At 47.7% G+C, this 21810-nt stretch overlaps 1 long non-coding RNA gene across 2 annotated transcripts in view; it reads right to left on the bottom strand.

Moving 5' to 3' along the window:
* Positions 1-21810, bottom strand: part of LOC130514800 (uncharacterized) — a 33140-nt gene that overhangs the window by 8227 nt on the left and 3103 nt on the right. For both annotated transcript variants that reach the window (XR_008947061.1, XR_008947060.1), the window contains exon 2: positions 2463-2544. This is a non-coding gene — a long non-coding RNA (uncharacterized LOC130514800). The remainder of the gene's footprint in view (positions 1-2462; positions 2545-21810) is intronic.

The following is a 21810-nucleotide window of genomic DNA, read 5'->3' as shown; positions in this document are numbered from 1 at the left end:
GTGTGTGTGGACATAGGTTCCATCAGAAGAGCTGGAGAGGTGCAGATTCAGCCTTTCATCTTGTTTTCTTTTGTATTCTGGGGCACTTGTGTGTTGTCGGTCGCCTCTATTGGACAGAATTGACTGTTATTATTCCAAACAGCATTATCTTTATTAATGCCACAGGTCCGGGGGCTGTGCACTCTGCAGGAGTCGAGTCTGGACGGAGCTGCGACCAATCTCCCTAGATAAAAGCTCAGCGTGCAGGCCGGACGCATCGGACAGGCCTTCATCCTCCCTCCTTCTCAGAGAGGTGTAGGACCTACAAAGCACCAGATAGCGCTTTAATCTTAGCACTTTCTATCAGACGCAGACGTTTGAGCTGATAGCAGCTCTCTCCGGCCCAGCCAAGGTCGAACCGGGCTGTAAAAAGAAAACGTAACAAGACACACAAATGTAAAAAGTTTTGCAAGTGTAGAAACGGAGGACAAGAGTTCGGCGAAGCTGTTATGAGGCAAAGTTGGTGGCGCCCAAAGAGGGGGCTGCTTCCCAAAGTCAGCCACGCATGGCGAGTTATTTTAAAGGTAGTGTGGAGAGCTGACGTGTGGCCGGTTCAGGGCAGGGCGGCTTAGTGCCTCAGGCCCCTCGCTCCACTGGTCACACAGCATCGGCTGCTGGCCCAAGCCCGGACACTGATTTATGGGACGTGGGGGGGGGGATTACCATCAAACCATCCATGAGGACCACCCAAGATGGCAGCAGGGGATGACAGCCGCACACATGCACAGAAATTCAGACATATTTATACATTCCCTTTGACACAGACGCAGATGTAAATCCCACCGCGTAAAGATATAAACGCCTCTCTTTTTAGAAAGTCGCACATTTTCCTCCAAGAACATGTCTAAATACAGTAATCACAACCGGAAGAAGGGGAAGAAAGATGTATATTTGGCACCAACGGGGCACAAGTGGAGCGCAGGTCAAGCTGAACAATAAAAACCAATGAAAAATCGGACACCCGGTCCTTCTGCAAATACTCGCCTCAGGTAAGCACTCACCTGCCCTGAGCTAACAACACACCCACACACACACAAACAAATACACACACGCCCTCAAACAGGTCAATATGTTAAGACAATAATGGGAAGTTATAAAATTGGTTATCATCAAGAAAAGGTCAAATGTTCTTTGTCGAATACAGATCTGTGTCTGTGTGTTTTCTTCCTGCGCTATCTGAACCCTTGAAACGGGCAGAAACCCACCGGGGGTTGACTTAAGCATCGAGGAGAGACCTGCTCTGATTACGGTTGCTCTTATTCGTTGCGCTGCAGAAATAAACAGAAAATGAATTGTTTTAACTAAGCCATCAGAATAGCTGCAGGGGGAGGATTTCAATGGCTTACACACATTACATTTCCTAATAAGTTGCACATTTTTAAAACCACATGCCTGCACACAGAGGCCCTAAAACGTTGGTGCACGTGTGCGTGTGCATGTGTAAAAACGTCTGCATGCTCGCGTGTCAGCGAGTCATTGATGACTGCTCCCCACTTTCCGACCAAACAAATCGCACATTTCCCCCGAAGGCCTTCTTTCCGAGCGGGGCCGGGCAGAGCCGGGGTGACAGTGGATTCAGTGGGTGAGCAACACTTCCTGACCCCCCCCCCCACAAAAAAAAACTACCTCTTGATTGGACGCTTGGAGGCTGAGGGAAGAAAAGAAGCGGGGGCACAGAGATGGCACAGAAGTAGCTGGCAAGCAGACATAAAAAAAAAAATTCCTGCTCCAATTGCCATGGAGATGAGTCAACAGAAGGGGGAGCAGGGCAGGAGGGGGAGATGAGGGCCATGGGGCACAGTCTGACCTGCTGTAGTTAACAATTCATTCCCGTATCCGGCTCCCAAATGATTGGGCAAACACGGGCTGCTTCTGAGTCAAAAGGGCCCCTGAGGGGCTGAGAGAGGGGCATCACCCCGGGGTGACACGCTGACAGGCACACACTGGTCGGCCCAGCTGAAAGAGAGGGAAGGCGGGGCAGTGGGCATCGCTGGGGAGGGTGGGAGGGTGGTGATGGCATAAGAGAGAGGGTCTGAGAACACCGAGTGCTACAGGCCGTGTCTCTGCCTGTGGCTGCGGCCTTTATTGAAGAGGATGATGATGATGATGATGATGATTATTATTACAAAGTGAACCACAACAACAACAAAAAAAAAAAACAAGCACAATCTTTCTTCAATTTTAACATAATGTAAATTCTTGCTACAAAGAGCTCTGGGACTGTGAGAAAACACAAGAACCAAACCAAAAAACCCACAAATTCATCCATTGTTCAGAGTCAGTGGGGTCAGAAAATGGACCTGGACACCTCACACAAGACACACATACGCACACCCAGAGGCAAGAGTCTCCATTCAACTGAGACAGATGTTTCTACCGTGTTAGCTTGTAGGTTTACAGTGGTTCATGCATTAAATACTCACCAGAGTAGCCAGCGTGCTGAATAGAGAAGCTTTATTCGTCGATGAGAAGCTTTATTCCAGGAACTCGCCAAACCCCATCTCTCTGGAAATAAAGGAGAATAAGCGTCATTTTAGACCTCTCTTCACCATTGTTCAGCTGGGTTCATTTAGGTGAAACAGTGCGAGGGGATGTACAGTAGCATGAGGTGCAAATGGAAAAAGGGTCAAATCTGCAGCCAAACAGACCAGAACCTTGCAGAAGCTCAGCGCTGCTCGACAATACTGCCTCAGCAGCAGAAATAACAGTGGCAGTGTGCGGAGCTGCGGCTTCACTTGGAAGCAGAAGCTTCTTCTCAGTCAGCAGAAGCCGCCACTCCCCACACTAGAAACCCAAATTAGGACCTGGCCATTTTGACTGGAGTGATTGAACTGCCACCATTACGACAGAACCTAAACTGGGCGCCAGTATAAGGCGGGTGTGTTGGGAGAGTGGACCCATGACTGCTGCTCACGTCAGAGCGCTGTTTTCTTCAACAGAGCCGAAACAGGGACTTGCAGTTTTCTGTGAAACAACCCGTCCAACATCCCATAAAAACGTCTGCATCAGAGGACAAAAAAACAGGGCAAGGTACAAAAACAAGCGAGCTCGTGATATAAATAGCAGACGCCGGAGAGTCACTTCTCGAAAGGTGCGTGTGTCATTTAGGGACTTTGGGATGAACATCTGGCCGTGGCCCGAGCTCTAAATTTAGCACATGTGCAAGAATAAAAAGTGACCTCAGTCCCTGGCGCTGGCTCCTGATTCGTGAGCTCAGCGGTGCAGCCGGCGTCACTCGCTGACGGAACACAAACCATAGGGAAACAACAGAACAGCCTCCAAACACAGAACAAAACCACGACGATTTAATTATCTGAATACGCAAAAGTGCTAAATTTTGAATAGAGCAGCGGCAACCTTTAAGAGGTAGAAGAGCGTTCCGGGCCGTCTGACCTCCAGAACTCTCAAATCGGGCCTGTAGCTAAAACCCAAGCACAAACATGGCTGATGTTCAGGACTGCACCTCTGCAACCGCTGCAGGAAAACCACAGACGGTGCAGGTGTACGGTAACCGCCGAGGCAGAGGTGTGACTGACGCCAACCTCCAAGCTTGTGTAGCGTTAGCGCCGCGCATTCTTTCAGATGCTGCAAACTGGCATTTCCTGTTTTATTTATTGGAGTTTAACTCCAGAGGCAGCGATCGGATGAAGACGGCGCCGTTTGCAGAACGTATACGAAATGACTGGACGCGTGTGGGTTTTTGAGCAAAATTTCCTTATGCAGACGGCGCCCTCTTGAGCCAGAACATCCCTTGCATGTTGCAGAACATTCGGGACGGCGTGTTCTTTGATTCGTTTCTGAGCCTCGTGTGTGTGATTCCAGACGGGAGGCGAAGGCGCTCGTCCCCCCGGTGCGGGCTGATAATGAGGCAGGCCGTTATTAACGTGTTTGCTTTAATCGTGTTCGGGGGTTATTAGGGGCAGTTTACAGCGCACAGGAGAGATTAAGGTAGGCCACGCATGACGGAGAGAGCCGGGGAGGCCAACGATAAGTCCAACTGTGAAGCGGGCTGAGAAATATGAGCGCACAGCAGGGCGCAAAGCCCAGCAAAGACAAACCGTCTCTCGCTGCCTCGCTCGGCCTCTCCGCTCGCCTCAAATCGTGTTACACAACCACAAAGGAATGCCTCATATATCGGAGGAGGATTTAAATCAGCGAAAAAACAAGAGCAGTGAAGAGGGGATCGCGGAGGGATCCGAGGGAGCAGTTTGGTTCATTTATTTCTCTGAAGAAGAAAAAAGAAGGAGGGAAAAAATGTACAACAGGCCCGACAGTTCAGCCGCAATCAGGCCGGGTCACACCCCACCACTGTGCGCAGGCTTACATAAACTAAATCAGGCGCACATCGCGCTCCCGGTGGTGCGCGCTGACCCGGGAGCGCTGCACCTTTTCCTCCGCGCTTTTCCATGCCATTAACAAAAACAGACATTCCAGTGTTTTGCCGCGTTTTGTTGGAATACGGGGAGCACTTGAAAATTCATCATTTTATGAGCTTTTTAAACTTTCCCACAGAATTCAAACCGATTTTCCGTGATTCTGCCCCCACCTCCCCCGCACATGCACGCACACTCATCCTTGTAGTTCTGCATTTGTGAGGACCTTTGTACAACAATATATCTGCTACAGCTCCTTACCATCACACCTAATGTCTGACCTTTACCGAGTTCTAACCTGAACATTAAAACAGCCCCAACCCCGCAAACACACCTGTGAAGTGGCGAGGACCAGCAAAAAGGTCCTCACTTTCAAAAAAGTCTTCGCTTTGCAGGTGAAATTCTTGTTTAGGTACCCATTATGTAGCAAGTACAAGAACACACACATACGTAACTAAAGAAAACATGTCAGCCAGCCTTTTTTGACTGCAGTGTAAAAGGTGTGTGTGTTTATCTAAGAGTGTACGTGCTAGCTGAAGGTCAGAGCGGTGAAGTATTAGCGCGCTGTTTGCTCTCTTCCATGTACTCATGGGGTACCGGCCCGCTCCAAAGTTTGAACAGTGACGTGTGAAACTGGTAAATGCAAAAACAGGACGTTGCGACGCTCTGTTTGTCTGAGAATGCTCAAAGAATGGAGAGCTGCTACAAAAACAAATCTCTCGTGCCGCATTCCTCCTGTCCATCAAACCCGACTTGTTGAACAAGATATGACATGGAGCGGAAACAGAGGTTACCAGAAGATCTATTGTTTTGTTTGTTGGCTCTTTAACTTTCATTATGACCCAAAAATAAAGACTGCACCTCTATTTTGCATGCTTGGATTAAAACGAACTATAAAAAATGCACGAGGCCTGTAATTAGATGCCGTCCAAACTAACATCGACCTAAAAATACACTGTGAAAGACGACAGTGTGGGTTCATGTATTATGTCAGAGATTTTAATGATGTTTTCTTATGTAACTTGTGCCTATGAAAGAAAAATAACAAATGGCTGGGGGGCTGGGGGTGGGAGGGGAGGCTGGGCAGAACTCAATCAACCGGAATATAAAAAAATAAAAAAAAGGAGAGAGGCACCCTCCCTGCCATCATGCTCGTACCACAGGAACCACTGGGAGAACTGGGATGTGATTTGTATGTGTTTTTGAAGAGGGGTGCTCATAAACAGCGCTGAAAGGGGCCCCTCTATTCAGCACGCTGGCAAAGATGCGCTCCACCGGCTCGGCCTTTTGTCTCTCCCCGCTCACAAAACTTGAAGTATAGAAATAAAGGGCTTGATTCTCTCGACGCAAGCGGACCCAAATGATGCCATTAGGTTGGGTGCCCGCTCTGGGAGGGGGGTGAGGGGGTGGAATGAGGCCTTCAGTGGTGTTTGGAGTGATTTAAGCGGTTCAGGAGAGGGCTGCCTCACAAATCCTGTTTGGGAATAACCCCGGAGGAGAATGGGGAGGTAGAGTGCCGGGACGGCCATCATTCTATAGTATGCAAAATTGCTTTCAGGTCCGTGAGTGCCGTGGATGCTAAAACAAAAGACGCTGAACATTCTTTTGTCACGTGATGAGGGTCGATGTGCGGCGGCGGTGCGTGGGGTCAGGAAGTTCACCGAACTTCCCACGCTGCCTTTCACCATGAGAAAGCCTATTTCGCTCTGCGTTCGTGGTGGAGGAAATTTTGTTCCAATGATGACGAGCATTCTAGAGCTAAAATAGGATATATAAAAAAGCTCTACTTCCTTGTAAACATGACACGGCATACCCAATTAACAATTGACAGAATGTCTGTGATGTCACAGTGATGCAGTTGTTTGTACAGGTATTATTCCAGATTTCCTCATAAATTTGATTATGCAAAAAGACTTCCAGCTGACCAGGATCAGACATTTTACAGTTTGAGCTAATGCACATTCATTCGTCCAATTTTCACATGTGGCCAGATGAGTTCTGCCTAACCACAAGTTGGAAATTTTGGGGTTCGACTACTCGCTAGCTTACTTGATCTTTCCTCACTACACTCAGACTGACTAATAACATACACAATGTGCAAATAGTGTGATAGCAAGGCTAATGGCTAAGCTAATACATTCCATTTATGTTTATATGGGCAATTAGCATTTATTTTCCCACATGGTGAAGCATCAAGCCTATTACATCAAAGGCCGTTTTTGTTTTTTTTAAATAAAAAAGTAATTTATCGTTTACATAAGAAACATTTTGGGAAACGGAGAGACGTTCCAGATCAGATGGTGTGCAGCCACTTGCACTGTGCATCAAGTCATCAAGATGCCCGTTTGTCAACAGAAACTGAATAGGCATGTGAACCCAATAGTGTCAACAAAGGATCGGAGCCAAACAAAACCACTTGTGAGCGAGAGAGAAAGAGAGCGAGTAAGAGAGAGAGAGCCGCTGAGGCTCAGCCTGGTTCCACGACCCTCGGCTCAGCCCTCATTTACAGGCTGTCCCCCTGTCCTCTCCGCTACCAGGAGGAACATTACAGTGTGAACTGGAGCAGCTTCTCAGACAACTTGTGTCTACTTTTGTCTGCTGTGTAAACTTTACATGTCATTTAGTCATGCATCTTATACAACCGGTACTCTCGCGGGAAATGTGCCAAATGAACGATGAAAAATGATGGTGGACATAAAAATCAACTCTGATGAAAGCAGAACTGGGGTATTCCCCAGAGGACATGTTGTCATTTGAGCTTTTAGAAATGGAGTCTACTTGAAATGGTTGCAGCAGCTCCTGCAGATAAGGTTGAAGGGCAGGTCATCAGAAGAGTGTCAGCAGTCCCCACGGAGGCTTACAATGCAGCCTTAGTCCCAGCTATCGGGCCATCTCAACCCAGACCACACATGAGCCAGCTGGACGCAGGTAATGAGGAAACCATCCCCACTCGATGAGCCCAGAAACTGCTCGGCACCGTTCACCTGGTGGTCTGCAGACTCTGAAACACACTCCACTGCCTTCAGCAATGTCAAATATGCCCCAGCTCTGCCCTCCCTGCTGACCCTCCTTGCACAAGCATTGTCGCAGACTCTCTGTCAAACCGGTCGGTGGCGAAATCACTCCCCATTGTGGTGCCCGTCGTCAAGGATACGCCCAGGTGTTGCTCACGAGCCAAGGAAGAAGAGTCAGAAAGCCAGGGTGCTCACTAAGCCTCCTCCATACCACAGTGTGTCAATAATCAGGAATGCACTGCCTAAACTGAGCCATTGTTCCTTTGCCAAGAAAATCACAACTCTAAGCACTGACGCTGCCTCCGGGCAATACCGTCTCTGGGACAGGAGAAGAAACAAACTGAGGAAGAACAACAAGAGCTGGTGATGAATGAGAGAGGCTTTGATATCCCTCCAGACAGCTTAATACTGTCTAATTCATGCAGCCTTTTACTACAGTGCAGGGGTGGGTGGGGTGGGGGTGTGTACAGCATTGTACGGTCGCAGATCATCTGTGTAATTTTTTTTTTTCATAGTGGGACAAAGTCGGAGCTCCCGAGCAGACCAGCTGCTGTCAACAGTTGGAAGGCTTTGAAGAAGAACTAAGCCCTGAGACAGCAGGAAATATCCTCCTCGCTTCTTTGAACTCTCATCTATTAAACTTCAATTCAGAGTCCTTAAAGAAAAAAGTAATGAAAAAAAGATAATCTTACAAATGCATAGCTGCACCTGACATTTGCTTCTGAACCACACAGACAAAAGCCAAACCTGCCCACTGTTAATCTGTCAGGGGAGAATCAAAACCTTGGCAGGGCGACCATTTATAGAAGGCACTGCCTCTACGCTGGGAAAGCGACGAATCAAATTTAGGATGTTAAAGCCTGTCTTGTCTCTCGAGTAAGACAGTGTTCTCTTCACTGTCGAGGGAAAACTTTCTTGGCTTCTCTTAATTGTTGAAGGTGCAACCTGGAGGGCTTGAAACACAGATAATGGTGTTTAGACAACAGGTCAAAGGCAGCCAGACAAGCCTCCGTACTTGACCCTCCCAGCTAGATTAAAGCTCAACCTAAACTTGACCCCCTTCCTCCACCCGATTGAGGAGCCCGCATTTTGCTTGGATCGTCTCTCTCTCGTAGAACTTCCCTCTCCTCCCACGACAAGTGCTCACTCGTCCTGATGTCATGGGTCTGATTGTTCTCGCCTGGGCCGACGAGCCTGATATACGGTGCATTGTTGACAGCGCAACTCTCTCTCTCTTCCCTCTCTGCTGTAGGCGATAGCGCACACTGTAACACACACACACACACACACACCTTTACCCGCTGCAACCTATCATTACTGCTGTCACGTAGCCACCTCCACAGTGGGCTCCGCAAGCCCTGACAACCACCAGCACACACCTGGAGGGCCCAACACTTAGTTCCCAGCTTTGTGCTTCATAAACACAGCTTTTTTTAACACACACCTATTCATATCCTGCAGCCTCAGCTTATATTTTGCCCCTCCCTTTTGCTGTAAACTCTATCTTACTGCTCTCTCTCTCTCAGTCCACAAATGCTTTTAGTGCTGTTTAATTTATTTCCTTTGTTATCATTTGCCTCACCAGCTGAGTGAAACAGTGCGCGCAAACGGCACAGCCATGTTGGCAGCAGCTTCCAGGCTCCTCCTGGAACTCAACAGATGACGCGCCACAGTGTGTATTCTGGGCAAATTGTATGCAGAAACAAACTGGGAGAAGGCGAATATTACAGTCCAGGAGGAGAGAAGGAACTTTTATTTGCTTAGACGTTTATAGTTCATTCTCCAAACTGGCCTGGTATTTATCGAACACGGCTTGTTGGATGTTTCAATGTTTGCTCGAACCAGAGCAGCGCGAGTGCATCGGGAGAACACACAGGGCCACAAACCAAACATCTAACACCTGAGCTCACCACACAGGAGTGACCTTTGTTGAGGCTGTTGCTGTGACAAATTGGGTATGAGAGCGACTTCTGAAGATCCCAGGTTGTTGGTTCAGGGCTGCTCAGTATAAACATGAAACTTCCGTCGGTTAAACGAGGGGACAATGGAAAAAACCTCTGGGAGAAACTTTGGAAAATCACGTATTGCTACACTAGCCTCGACCTGTTCAGTGAGCAAACAAGATCTCCTGATAGGTTCACAACGTGTGTCCCTCTCAGTGACTCTCAACAAGTACCAATGGTAGGAAAACTGGGATCGTAATCTTTTTCCTTAGCTGGGATGTTTCTTTATGAAAATTGCACCGTGCATTCTATTGTCCCAGCCAGTGTGCCCATGGGTGGCAGGTCTGCGTTTATGGCAGGTTTTATGCAACTTGTGTCTGGACCTCACCAAGCAAAAAAGGTAGATTACCCATACTGCGATTTGGCACAGCTAACTAGATTTTCAACATAAAACATTCAGAGGAGAAGAAAAACCTGGCCATTACGAAATTTACCTACAAGAGTGAAATACTCACCATCTTCTCCCCAACTAGATTTTTATACTTACAATTGTGGGCACTGTGTGTTTATGTGCTATGTGTTATGGGTGACCTCATCAAGCTCTTGCATATACACCAGATGGATCTGGGCAGCATCAAGTGCGAGCAACACCGCGGAGCTCCAACTGAGTCTCCTCGCTTCATTTACATACAACAATATACAGAACCACAGTCCACTCCCAAACATACATACACAAACCATTCACGCCATGTTAAACTCAATCTCATTCAGAGCACATCTGTGCACGAGTGGATGGGTGTACATCATGGTGTTTGTTTGTAGGACTGAAGGAATGGGTGAGGTTCCACCCAAAAAAATGAAGATGTTTTGCGCTTCACAAGGTTACCGAGGGGGTTGGGGTTATTTTGGTAGCCGACCCAACCAACTGTACCAAACTTACTGTTGGGGCCTTTTATTTAGCCCTTTTTCCTGCTTTTGACATGCATATGGAAGTGCATCATGTAAGAGTACATGAATGCTGTGAGAAACATCCAGGTCGGTCTTCATTCGGGGAATTTGGCGAAAGATCCAGCCTCGGGATACAAGTGTGTTGTGTGTGTACATGCAGGAGGCTCAGGCATGATCAAACAAAGCACATCCAGGTACAGTAATGCCAGCTGTTCTCCCACACCACCTCCACCACCGCAACCTTCTCAACAACATCCCCCCGCTCTTTTACCCCTGTGCAGAGTCACTCTGCTACAATTGGTGTGAGAATGAAAGAGGCCTTGTCTAAGAAGCTAATCCTTATACAATTAGTCATTAAAATTGGCAGATATGCCACTCCCCCATCCCTCAATCCCCCCTTGGAAATGGCAACCATCAGGTATCCGTGCAATAAGTTAAACTAGAGAAGATGACAGAAACATTGCAGAACCTCACATATAGACTCTAAGTTCAATCGATTGAATAGCCTAAAATGTTGCAAAATGAGGCTAAGAGAAGAAAACTGCCATGTTTTTAACAGATTATCCCTTCATCATTCCTTGTTTTGTGTAAATAGTCATTTAAAGGAGAAGGATTGAGAACAGAGACATTTCACCTAATCTGGCCCATACACTGTCGCTTTCTATCAACACGAATGCCCCATCTTAAGCGTTTAGTCATGCTAGGACATGCTAAGCAGTGATTGCAATCTTCCGTTGTTTCGCAGCAGCTAAACCGCATCCCAGTGAATCGGGTCTTACTTTACAACAAGCAGAATCTATAAACAAACGTTATTCTTGATTGCGTGTAATTATCAGTGAGTAATTCCTCCATTGTCGCAATCGGTTCAGGCCATTTTTCTTAATCTGCTCCTAGTTAACCGGTGGCAGCTTGAGTATCAGGAAACAACCTTTGGCCCAAGGGACGGACTACTGTACTTCCTCAATCACATCCATCCTGGGCCTAACCTTGAATGAAAACTCTGAGGAGGGGTAGGAGGTTGCGTCTTTAGAGACCAGACGGAGAGGAATCACTTACTGCTTCCCCCCCAGAGACCCCAGCGGAGCTGCACACAGGAGGGACTCAAATAGCAATGTTAAGAGGGAAGGGTCGAATGTTTCCTCTGATCACGCCATTCAGCCCTCTGCAACACTGGCTAACCAGCCAGTCAGACCGGCTGTACGAGGACGTCCACGGGGTGAAAGCACACGTGTTTTGAATTTGGCTCCTTGTAGGGCTGGGAGGAAAGAAGGGGCCTGGTAAGAGGAACCCGCCAATTCTCACTTCCTGCTTCTGCTGGAAAGGTGATCTGAGTACCCATCGTGCCCATCAACACTGAGCGCAGTGTTCACCCCACAGCCCAGGGAATAGCGTGTTCACGCACGGGGCAGCGCACCACACTGAATCAGCCTGTCAGCACCAAAAAGGCTGGAGTTTCCCCAATGACCGCTGGAGGGTGGGGAGTAAAGCTAATCCCATTCAGTAATGCTGCCAATGCTCTCGCGCCAGAGGGATGGATAAGGTGACACCTCTTCAGGAAGTATATGATTTTTTTTTTTGTTGGGACATATATCTTGAGAAGAAACACCAGAAATGAATCCTAAGAGCATTATGAGGAGCATTGACCTGAATTTGAACCGCAAACTACAGAGATTTCATCAGAAGACTGCAGGAAGAAAGCATAACCAAAGGCTGGGGTGGTGGTGGGGGGTGGGGTGGTGTGTGCAGGGAGAGGCCATAATTACAGGTGGCTTGTGCAAATTATCTGCACTACCTGAGTCACTTCAACTGCTTGTCGAGGAAAGAACTCCAGCTGACCTTCCCAGTCCTCTTTAGAAGCGCGTTATGACTCAACTGTGATGAGCACATTTGGCTAGTTAACGTGAAGAAACCACTCAGAAGCACCCACATGTCTGAGAGATATCTCAACACCTGACAGTCTGGAACCAGGTCCAAAGGTACTGACAGGTTCCAGAGATCTGCAGAGGAAGTTTAGAACTCAAGTCAAATGCTAAAAATAAGAAAACTGCTGCTGAATGAGACCACAAAGCAACATGTTCTCCAAGTGTTTCTACTTTCAGAATGCACTTTAGGATATTCCGACCGTGCCAATACTAGTCGATGTCCCCTACAGAGGGACGGGACTCGGCATTTTTCTTCCTTGCCCCCGTTTTTGTGGATATCTTGAATTACCATTGCTTAGCTTCTCCTCTTTCAGGCTTCAAAGACCTGTTTTCCCCTTAGAAAATCATGAGTTCATCCCTGTATTTATGTTTTCTCCTGGTAAAACTCATCTCCTCTTCCCTGATGTGCTACCGCAACTATTTTCTGCTTCTGTTTTGCTCCTCACGGCGGACAGAATCTTGGTGCTCTGGTCCAGACAGTGGTGTGGGGGACATGCTATTTTCTTTCATGAAGCGTGGCAGTACCCTCAGAACTATTAGCGTGGGGCGGCGCTGTGCTGTTGTACGTGTTGCCAAGGCCCCAGCTCCATTGTTTATGATCCTCCGTGTCTGGATCGGCAGGCCTCTCAACTGAATTCTTCCCCCAGCATGCAGAACTTTTTAATGGTGTTGTTGCAGCAGGAGGAATGATTACATTATAAAAATACACCACACCATATGTCCCAGTGAAAGCCCAAACCGCACTGGGATACACAGCAGAATCCAGTGGGTTTTTCACCCAGCTCCGAAGCTGACACAGCCACACCGTGGCTTTGGATGCTCCGCTCACCTGGAGTCATTTCATGTAACAAATGCCCAATCAGCAAGAACCATGATGAGGGGAAAAACATTGGACCAAAGGACACATCATGGGTGAGTTTTTGCTCAAAAAAGCCTTCTGTTAGCTCTCTGTTAGCTCTCTTAGAGGGTGATTTTAAGGATGTCCACTCTCCAAAGACTTTTCCTTATTTCCATTGAGTCAACACTCGCTAGCCAACAGCAGTTAGCTGGTGGAGCTGTTTGTTTAGGGCAATAAATGCTCCTGTAGTTGATGATGCTCGATCAACCACAAAGCGAGGCACTGTGGGAACACTGACACCTCAACATTCCAGCCAACATGGTCCGGCAGAGATAAAACTGCCCCTTCCTGGTGAACCTTCCCATACAAGTTCAGCCTGGTTGGAGGCCAATCAGTTACCTTCGTCGGGCCTCGCCCTCGTTCTTACCCTCTCCATTTCACTCTCTCTGTGCTCTCCTTGTGTCTCCCGACAAGACGGAGCATGCTCACTGTAAACCCTGCCAAGGGGGGTGGAGGGGGGCAGAGAGATTAAATTTATTTTGAATTCCTTCCCCTTAATGTGGTAATTACCCCCCTTCCCTCACCTCTTCTCCGCTCTCCCAGCGGCGCAGCGTGAAGTCTTTTCGAAAGCATATCTCTTTTGTGTTTTGTACACAGAAATCTTGGCGCTCACCCAGGCCGAATCCTGAAGTTTCACAGCAGAATCACGCTGCCACTCAACGCGGATTAAACGCACTTGTGCTGGAAACTTAGGCATGAAGTCTGGGAGACGTGAGAGAAGACAAACCCAGAGACAGCGAAAATGGCTTTGAGGGTTGAGGAAACGCATCAAAAACATGATATCATTGAACACAATTTCCTATTTCCTCCATATGGGAGTGAAACAACCTTTCGAATTAAACTCAGAGCTGAACGCTGAACGTAACGAGTTAAACTGGTCTGGCTTCCAGCTTTAAAACCATAATTCTTCTGCTTCTTAATCACCAATCGCATTGCTGCGTCATAAGCCAGGACATTTGTGCTTAATCTCGGTAAGCAGATCATGAGTCGCGTATGTGCCTTTCCTGCGCACGATGTTGCGGAGCCATTGTTTCTGTATTCAAGGCAAAGGTCACGAGCGCCACGGTCAGAAATGTCAGAAAGATGACAAAAGTGTCCAATTTTGGGATGTAAAGCTCGTCTTGAGGAGGAGGGGATTTTTCTGTTACACTCGCGCTCTTACAGAAAAGGTGTTTTTTTACAACTGTTGTGAAAATAGTTTCTCCCCTCATGCGAAGTAGTTTTTGATGTCAACGCCTTAATGCAGATGTAAACAGAAACGTTCTAAGGTAAGAAACATTAAACCCGTCCATCTGGGCCCAAAAAGTCCAATAACTGAGTAATCAGAAAATGGTAATAATCACGCTTTTGACACATTTACATGCGTCTTTTACAAAACCCTTGTTCACGTGTTTCAGTCGGTTTAGCAGATTTCCTTCGGAGTCCAAACTGTATGTACGTAGTGACTTCAGAGTCGAGAGGTGAGGAGCCAGAAGTGGCCCTTCGGCATCTTTCCACTGCCGCACCCACCACGTTGGTTCTTCGCCTGAAATCCGATAACGGTTGGATTTTTATGGCCACGTAAACGGGCTAATTGATTCCACTGATTAGTTTCTTCTGTTTTCAGCAGGTACTAGCTAACAGCAGCTAGTGTCTAATTCTACTTTTAATCACCATCTTCTGTCGCCATGAGCGCCACCTCCTGCTGAAACGAGCGCAGTTTATCTCCTGCAACCACTCAAACACACCGAAAGTTCACATCAAACCATGACAGACATGTTTTCTACCATGGTCACAGGAACTAAAGCTGTGCCTGCGTCCCGTGATCTCCTGCTTTCCATGGCGGAGGGGTGGTGAGTGGTGGGGGTTGGGGGGGAGTAAAAACAAAAAGAGGAAGTGAATGGCTGGTGAAGGAGGTGGCAGAACACCAAATGTTTACTTCCTGTCCTCTGTTTTGGGATTAAAAATAGATCTTCAGAGGGACTTGAGACTTTGTTTGGCATCCAAGAAAAACGTGGGCTATCAAGGACCCTCTCTCCGGGCGGGATGAGAGGAAGGCCCCTGTAGTGAAGACTCACTTTTTCCTCCACCGGTAGCTCCAGTTAAGAGCTCAAACTCTTTCCATCAGCCTGCCGAACAATGCTGGACTCAAATATCTGGACCTCTTCATGTTCCTCTGAAGAGCGGCCCGGGGGCCCGTCCACGCAGGCATCTAATCCCTTCTTTTTACGGAGTTTTTTTTTTTTTTTTTTGACTGACAAATAACGAGAGCAGGAAAAGTTAGCTTACTGTGACTCGGCTGTACTGCATAACGCGCACACACACACACACACACACACACACACACAGTGACAGAGCTCCAGCTGTGCCACTGACAGTGATGCAGTCAGATGCTAAAGCCTTTAAAACGGGGCAGGAGTTATCGGCGCCGTGCCTCGTGCTCTATATTTGATTTCCATAGCGATAGCGTCGTTTAGCGTGAAATGCAACACGAGAGTGCCGCCTTGACCTAAACGCAGCAGCCAGCGAAACACCGCCTGGGTTTGGGTGGTTTTTTTTTTACAATATAGGGTTTCGCTGAGAAGGCCTGTTATGAGTCCTTCTCTGAGGCGCAGAGGAAAGTGGGGAAAACAGAACCTGCCTCTGGTTTTGGGCCTCTCGCTCCCTCTGCACAGGTTTGTGTTTATACGTTGTTGATCCTGAAGGTTGGCGCGTGGCTTTCCATCACAACCGGGTCATTCTTCCAGATAAATGTCTATTTGTCTGCTTCCAGCTCAAATCCTGGTGAGGAATAAACCCCGTTACGAGGTAACGGGACGGCCCCAAAAGTAAGACGAGCTTTTCAGTGGCGCGGTGGATCCGGATCGGTCGGTCGGTATTCACGTCTACAGGACCAGATTGGCGAGGATCAAATCTGGCTCAAATCTGCCGTCTCTTAGGTATCGGTGGTGGTTCTGGATATCAGAGCTCAAAGAATTTGCTCCCTAAAACTGGACGGACGGGTGAAAATAGACGGGCGGTTCTGGTGGTGAGGCCTACAGGACGGGATGAGGGGTCGAGCCAGGGGCTGAAAGCTGAGCTCCAGCTTTCTTTTTTTTCTTTTCTGATGGATTGGTACAGACACGGGGGAAACTCTACACACTGTTTATTTGACCACGCTTCCCGCGCGCACGTATCGTATTAAAAACCACGAGTGTCAAGAGAGGAGACAGAAGAAAAGGCCTCTTTCCTCCCCTCGACAATACCCGAGCTGTTCGGCCTGCATCGGGGACCACGAACGCTTCCGTGTGTCACTCACCTCGCCGCCACGGCGTATAGACGCGCACGCACGCACGCACGCACGCACGCTGTATACACCTAAAGTTGCTACAGCCCTACACCTGGTGAACAGCAAACAATTATTAAGCCATCAGGCAGCTAAATCCAGGTGGTGAAAGCACCATAAAGGCATCATTAGGAGCAGCAGTTGGCAAACAGGGCCAACGGGTTCAAAAGGTCACCAAGTCGCTCGGCCCAAAAACAAAAAGAAACGCCTCGTTCAGTCCCCGGCCTTAAATCTGTTCCCGAGACAACCTGTAAGGAGATTTTTTTTTTTTTTTTTAAAGGCCGGGTCACATGTTTCACTGCTGTTTGAATAATCAGGTACAAGTAAAACAAACAGGCACCGAGGGGACGTTTGAGGAGCTCAGCAGCCAAACTCAGCGTAATAAGTGTTCATTAGATTTAATAGGCTGGCTTCAGGACCAAAACGAGACGAAGACCAGGAGAACACGGCCGTCTTATGTAAATAAACCCCCAAAATCCTTCATTTCGTCGCACACACAAGCAGGAAGTGAGAGTCGGTGCCATCCCGATCGGACTGATTTGAATCCTGAAGGAGTTACCAAAATAAAGGCATGTAAACTTCCAGACTAAGACGCTCGATCAAAGCTAGAAAAGGCAGATGTCCTCTGAGCATGAACCAGCGCACGCCTGCGGACGGTGGCACATCTTGATCCCACCTGATCCTGACGAGCTGCTACCAGATGGCCCCCACAGCTCGGGCCCTGAACGTAAACACGGCTCGGGTCTGGCCGAGGGGAGGGAACCCCCGTTTATTTATGGACACGTCTGGGTCTGGGACACCCGTATGGAAAGACAGATAGAGGAGGGACAAAAGAGGGAGAAGTTGGACGAGGCCGTGTGGACGGCCCACCTACAGCAGCTAGCATTTTAAAAGCAACGGCACGCTAAAGCGACAAGCTAACCCATCCAAATGTGACATCAGACCGCGCCACCAACACGCCGGCGGCACGCTTCCGCCTCCTGGGGGCGGTAAAAGCATAGCGAGGGGGTGAGGTCGAGGAATGCGAAGCATTGTTCCGTACGCTCGGCATAAACCATGAAAAGACACTATGACCGCGCCAGCTCCCTTCATCTTTGCCTCGGCCGTATCGGCTCGATCTCCAGTTTTACAGTGCGGCTTTACAGCTTAATGGCCGCAGGGACCCAGACGGCGCGCGGCGGGTTTATGGCCCCCGCAGCTCCTTTACGACTGGGCGAAATGTCATCACTTGACTGTACGTCAGACACCGGCGGGAGGAGGCCCGGACGTTATCTGGATTACTGTCGGAGCAGACTCCCAGACGAGGAAAGCGGTCAGCGTGCCCGCGGGAGGCGGGGGCGAACCGGTGCGTCAGGAGAGCGACTCCCAACACCTTTTATTTGTTTTATTTGTGTGATATCAGGTCACTAATGCCAGCAGGTCACCGCCAACGCTCTTTACCCGTCTCAAGTGGTGCTGCTCATAAATCCCAGGCTCGGTTGGCCCGACATCCGGACCCAGCATTACGCCATCACGGCCCAACACGCGAGCGGCCTCGGCCAGGGCGGGCCGCGCTGCCTGGTCGTGCCCAGGCTAAAGAGGTTTTCCATAACTTCCCAGACCCAGCACCTGTTCTGGAGTCCGGATGTCCTACACGTGTGTTTGCTGCAGGTGTTTTTGTGTTTCTGCTCAGGAAATAAAGGTCACGCTTGGCTCAGTGCCCCCCCCCCCCCCCGCTAGCATCTGGGCGTGTCCCTGGCGGACGCTCTCCTGGGAACCTGGATGAGGGCGTCCTTCGGCTCTACATCCGCGGTGTCCCAGAGCAGATCGATCTGATCCAGGAACAGCAGGTCGATCACAGGAACCAGGAAGTGCCGTCACGCCTCAGACACGTGCCGCAGGGCTCCGTCAACCTACAACCTCGGATTTCTGCATCGTTCCGAGTTCTACGAGAAGAACGGAACCGAAACACCTCACAGGTGTCGTGTCCTCACAGGTCCTGGCGTGCGTTTAAAGCACGTGCAGCAAATGTTTTCCTCTTTGCTCTCCTGCAAAGTGCAGAAGAATCCGGCGTCAATGATTAACCTCAACAGTCGACAAAGGTTTACACGTCTGTGAGGGAGCCAGACTTCCTCCTCGCTCGCCCTCCCAGACCTCCGCTGCATCACCTTTGTGACAAACAACAGCGGCAGGAGAAAAAAAACTCTCCTCCAGCTCCTGGCGGAGCCACCTGCCTGCTGCCGACAAGTCTGATCAGGTTTGGGTCTGAGCTCGCCCGCGGTGGTTATCAAAAGCTGCTGAAGGATTTAGAAGATCGATTTTTGTGCACCGATGAGTAATTTCTCTTTCAGAGATGGGAGAGGGAGATAAGCTGTAGGGAGCTGTGTCGCAACCGGTGACTCCTGTTACCGGTTAACAGCACCCGCATTAGCATGAGAGCTATCATGCTAACCAAGGAATTACAACAGCGATGTGGAAAAAAGTGGGAGCTGCGACACACTCGCAGGTGTGGCCGCATTAGGAGCTCAAATCAGCCGTGTCGACGTGCTAAAGGTGCCATCTGCCACACGTGCACGTGTGAAAAGTGGCGAAAGCGACTAAAAGGTGTGCAACGCGTGGTTTATACAGATAAAACCAACAAAAGGCAGATTAGAAATTCACTTTTTGCAGCACCTTTCCTCCCATGACCCGGTTTCCGATAATCCCCACCTGACAGGAACCTGAATAGCAGCATACTCTCAAGTGCGACTCGTCAACACTCAACAATGTGCTGTGGCACAAAGAGGAAAGAGACACGCTTAAAATAATGAAACTTTGACAATGAAGCTTGCGGTGTAACTATAACAACTACAGCTACAGGCCCGACCTGTGCCCTCTAACCTCTGAGCAAAAGACACATAATAACTCTGCTGATTCCGCAGCATTCCAGCCAATCAGGCGGCTCGGAGCAGCGGCAGATGTACAGAGAGGACAGTTAGATTTATTGAAGTTCACCGGGGGTTTATCAGTGTCGGAACAATCAGGCGGACACAGCTGCTTTGATCTTCAAAGACAGATGAGCCACAATGAGGGGCAATAAGAAGATAATAACACCAATCTGCGTCCATTACACCACAGATCACAGGGGAAGTTTGTTTTCCCCTAAACCGAGGCAGGCCCTTTATGATCCCACAGTGCCATCTAGTGGGCGAACCCGGAGCTGATGGAGCCGGAGCTCGGTTTATAGTGCGAAGGGGGATGCGCATGAAGCAGCAACGCACTTTGGACTTGCTACAGGAAATGCAACTCCGACCAGATGATTAAAAAGAACATTTAAATCAGTGACGGCGATGTGTTATTGATTCACTTACAGCGATAAAACTAGTGAACTTGTGTGTTTAAGCTGTTTTTGTCCATTTTCAGGAACATTATTATCCTGTTTGCATCAGCTTCTCAAGCAAAATCCTGAAAATGTTTAATTTGTTTTAGTTTAAAAGGATTTTTTTTTGGTTTTGTTTTTTAGCTAAGTAAATCTTACAAACTTATGAAAAGTGAGGTTGGAGTTATGCACTTAAAACTTCACTTGACATGCTGCAGACCACTCTAATGGGATTTTCTTTTGATGAAAAAAATAAACCAATCTGCAAGTTATCTCAAAGGTTAATTGGGGGAACTGCCCTCATTGTATAATGAAGACATAAAAAGAAGTCCAAGATTCCACAGTGACACATTGTGATTAGGAGGCAAATAAAAACTAAATATGAAATCCAATACGTCACGCAAGATAGAAATCTTTTTTTTTTTTTTTTTTTTTAATTCTTCATTCTCAGATTTCATGGCAGTGGATCGACAGTCGCTTCCTGGAGTAACTGTGGAGAAACACTGACATCTAGCGGACAACATTAGGACCTGCAGCATCTTTCTGACGGGAAAAAGCAAAACTGTAGAGATTTATAAAAACGTGTATAAATGACGACAACATTTCCACTTATTTATTCATCCCATCCTCATCCTACGATGTTTCGAGCTCTATAGATGATACAACATCAGCCTGGAGCCTCATTAATACAGTGGAGGAACTCTTCTCTCTAGCTGCGGCTCAAAGACGTGCAGTCCCCTTTGCGCTCCACCGTAAACCAAATTACAATAGTGGGTTTACATGACTAAAACAAGGAGCTATAAATTATAAATTGGTTTGTCTGTACATTTGTCAACGTAGTGAACGCATGTAATTATTTCCAATATAATTGCATTTGCCTGTACATTCATATGGAACACTTAAACAACGTGACTTTGACTACTATCCCTTAACTTCAATGCGTCAATAAAGCCAAACCTTTATCATTTAAAAATGTAAAAAACACTTCTCTAATTTAAAATATTATTAGAATTGCGGTTGAATTCTAGTTTGGATTTTAGATTTCGTTTCTTATTAATAAGCAAAAACATTTTACATTGTGATTTTGTAATAATTATCCTTATGATAATGATAAACTGATTTATATAGACATACACAAGTAAAGGTTTAGTTAGGAAAAGGTAACGTGTACTTTGCAATATTTACACGTGTAATCACTGTAAAACTATCAAAGATAATATATATAATCATAAGAAAAAGAGAAACAATAAGATCGCGGACGTTACATTAGCGCTACAGCTGTGTTGTGGTCATCAGTGGAACTGCAGCCAGATAAATTATGTTGTCATAAGCCACAATGTCCACAAGAGGGCAGCACAGTCTAACAAAACCACGAGACGTGAGCACTGACGTGAGCACTTTCTGTATTTTTGACACGTTCTTTTTCATCTTGAAAAACAAAAAAGTTCTCATCGTCTGCATATTTGTATTAAGGTCTGAATCATTTTAGAATGTGGACAAAAAAAATCCAATAGGCAGTATCACTCTATTCTATTCTTATTTCAGTAGAATGATAATGCTGTTTGACAAGCCTGACAGCCTCCAGTCCATCTAGATAACAGCAGTGTCCTCATGTCTTCTGTCCCCATATCTGGAGGTTCGTCTGCACACAACTGTGTCCAGCTGCACTTTCACGTGTCAGAAATCCGCCTTTTATAAGAGCAAATTACAACCTTAATGCATTAAATCTCTTAACATTACAAGCATCCTCAATACAAGCAAAGAAGGAAAGCACACACACACACACACACACACACACACACACACACACACACACACACACAGTCTTTCAAGGAGCTTGGTGGTCTGCCGTGTCCCCGGGAGGTCACGCAGGAAATTTCACGCTCCTCTTCACACTGAAAATGTCTCCTTTATGCTGCCAACTTGGGGGGGAGGAGAAGCGAGAGAGTGTCTTGTTGTGGGGAGAAAGGAAAATGCTAAATTAGGATGGCGTTCTCGTGTAGGTGTGACTCGCCATTGGCAGGGCTCAGCC

The sequence above is a fragment of the Takifugu flavidus genome, chromosome 18, assembly GCF_003711565.1.
Source record: "Takifugu flavidus isolate HTHZ2018 chromosome 18, ASM371156v2, whole genome shotgun sequence".
Lineage (NCBI taxonomy): Eukaryota > Metazoa > Chordata > Actinopteri > Tetraodontiformes > Tetraodontidae > Takifugu > Takifugu flavidus.
Note: the sequence above shows the minus strand (reverse complement) of the source record. Positions and strands in the feature narration are given on the sequence as shown.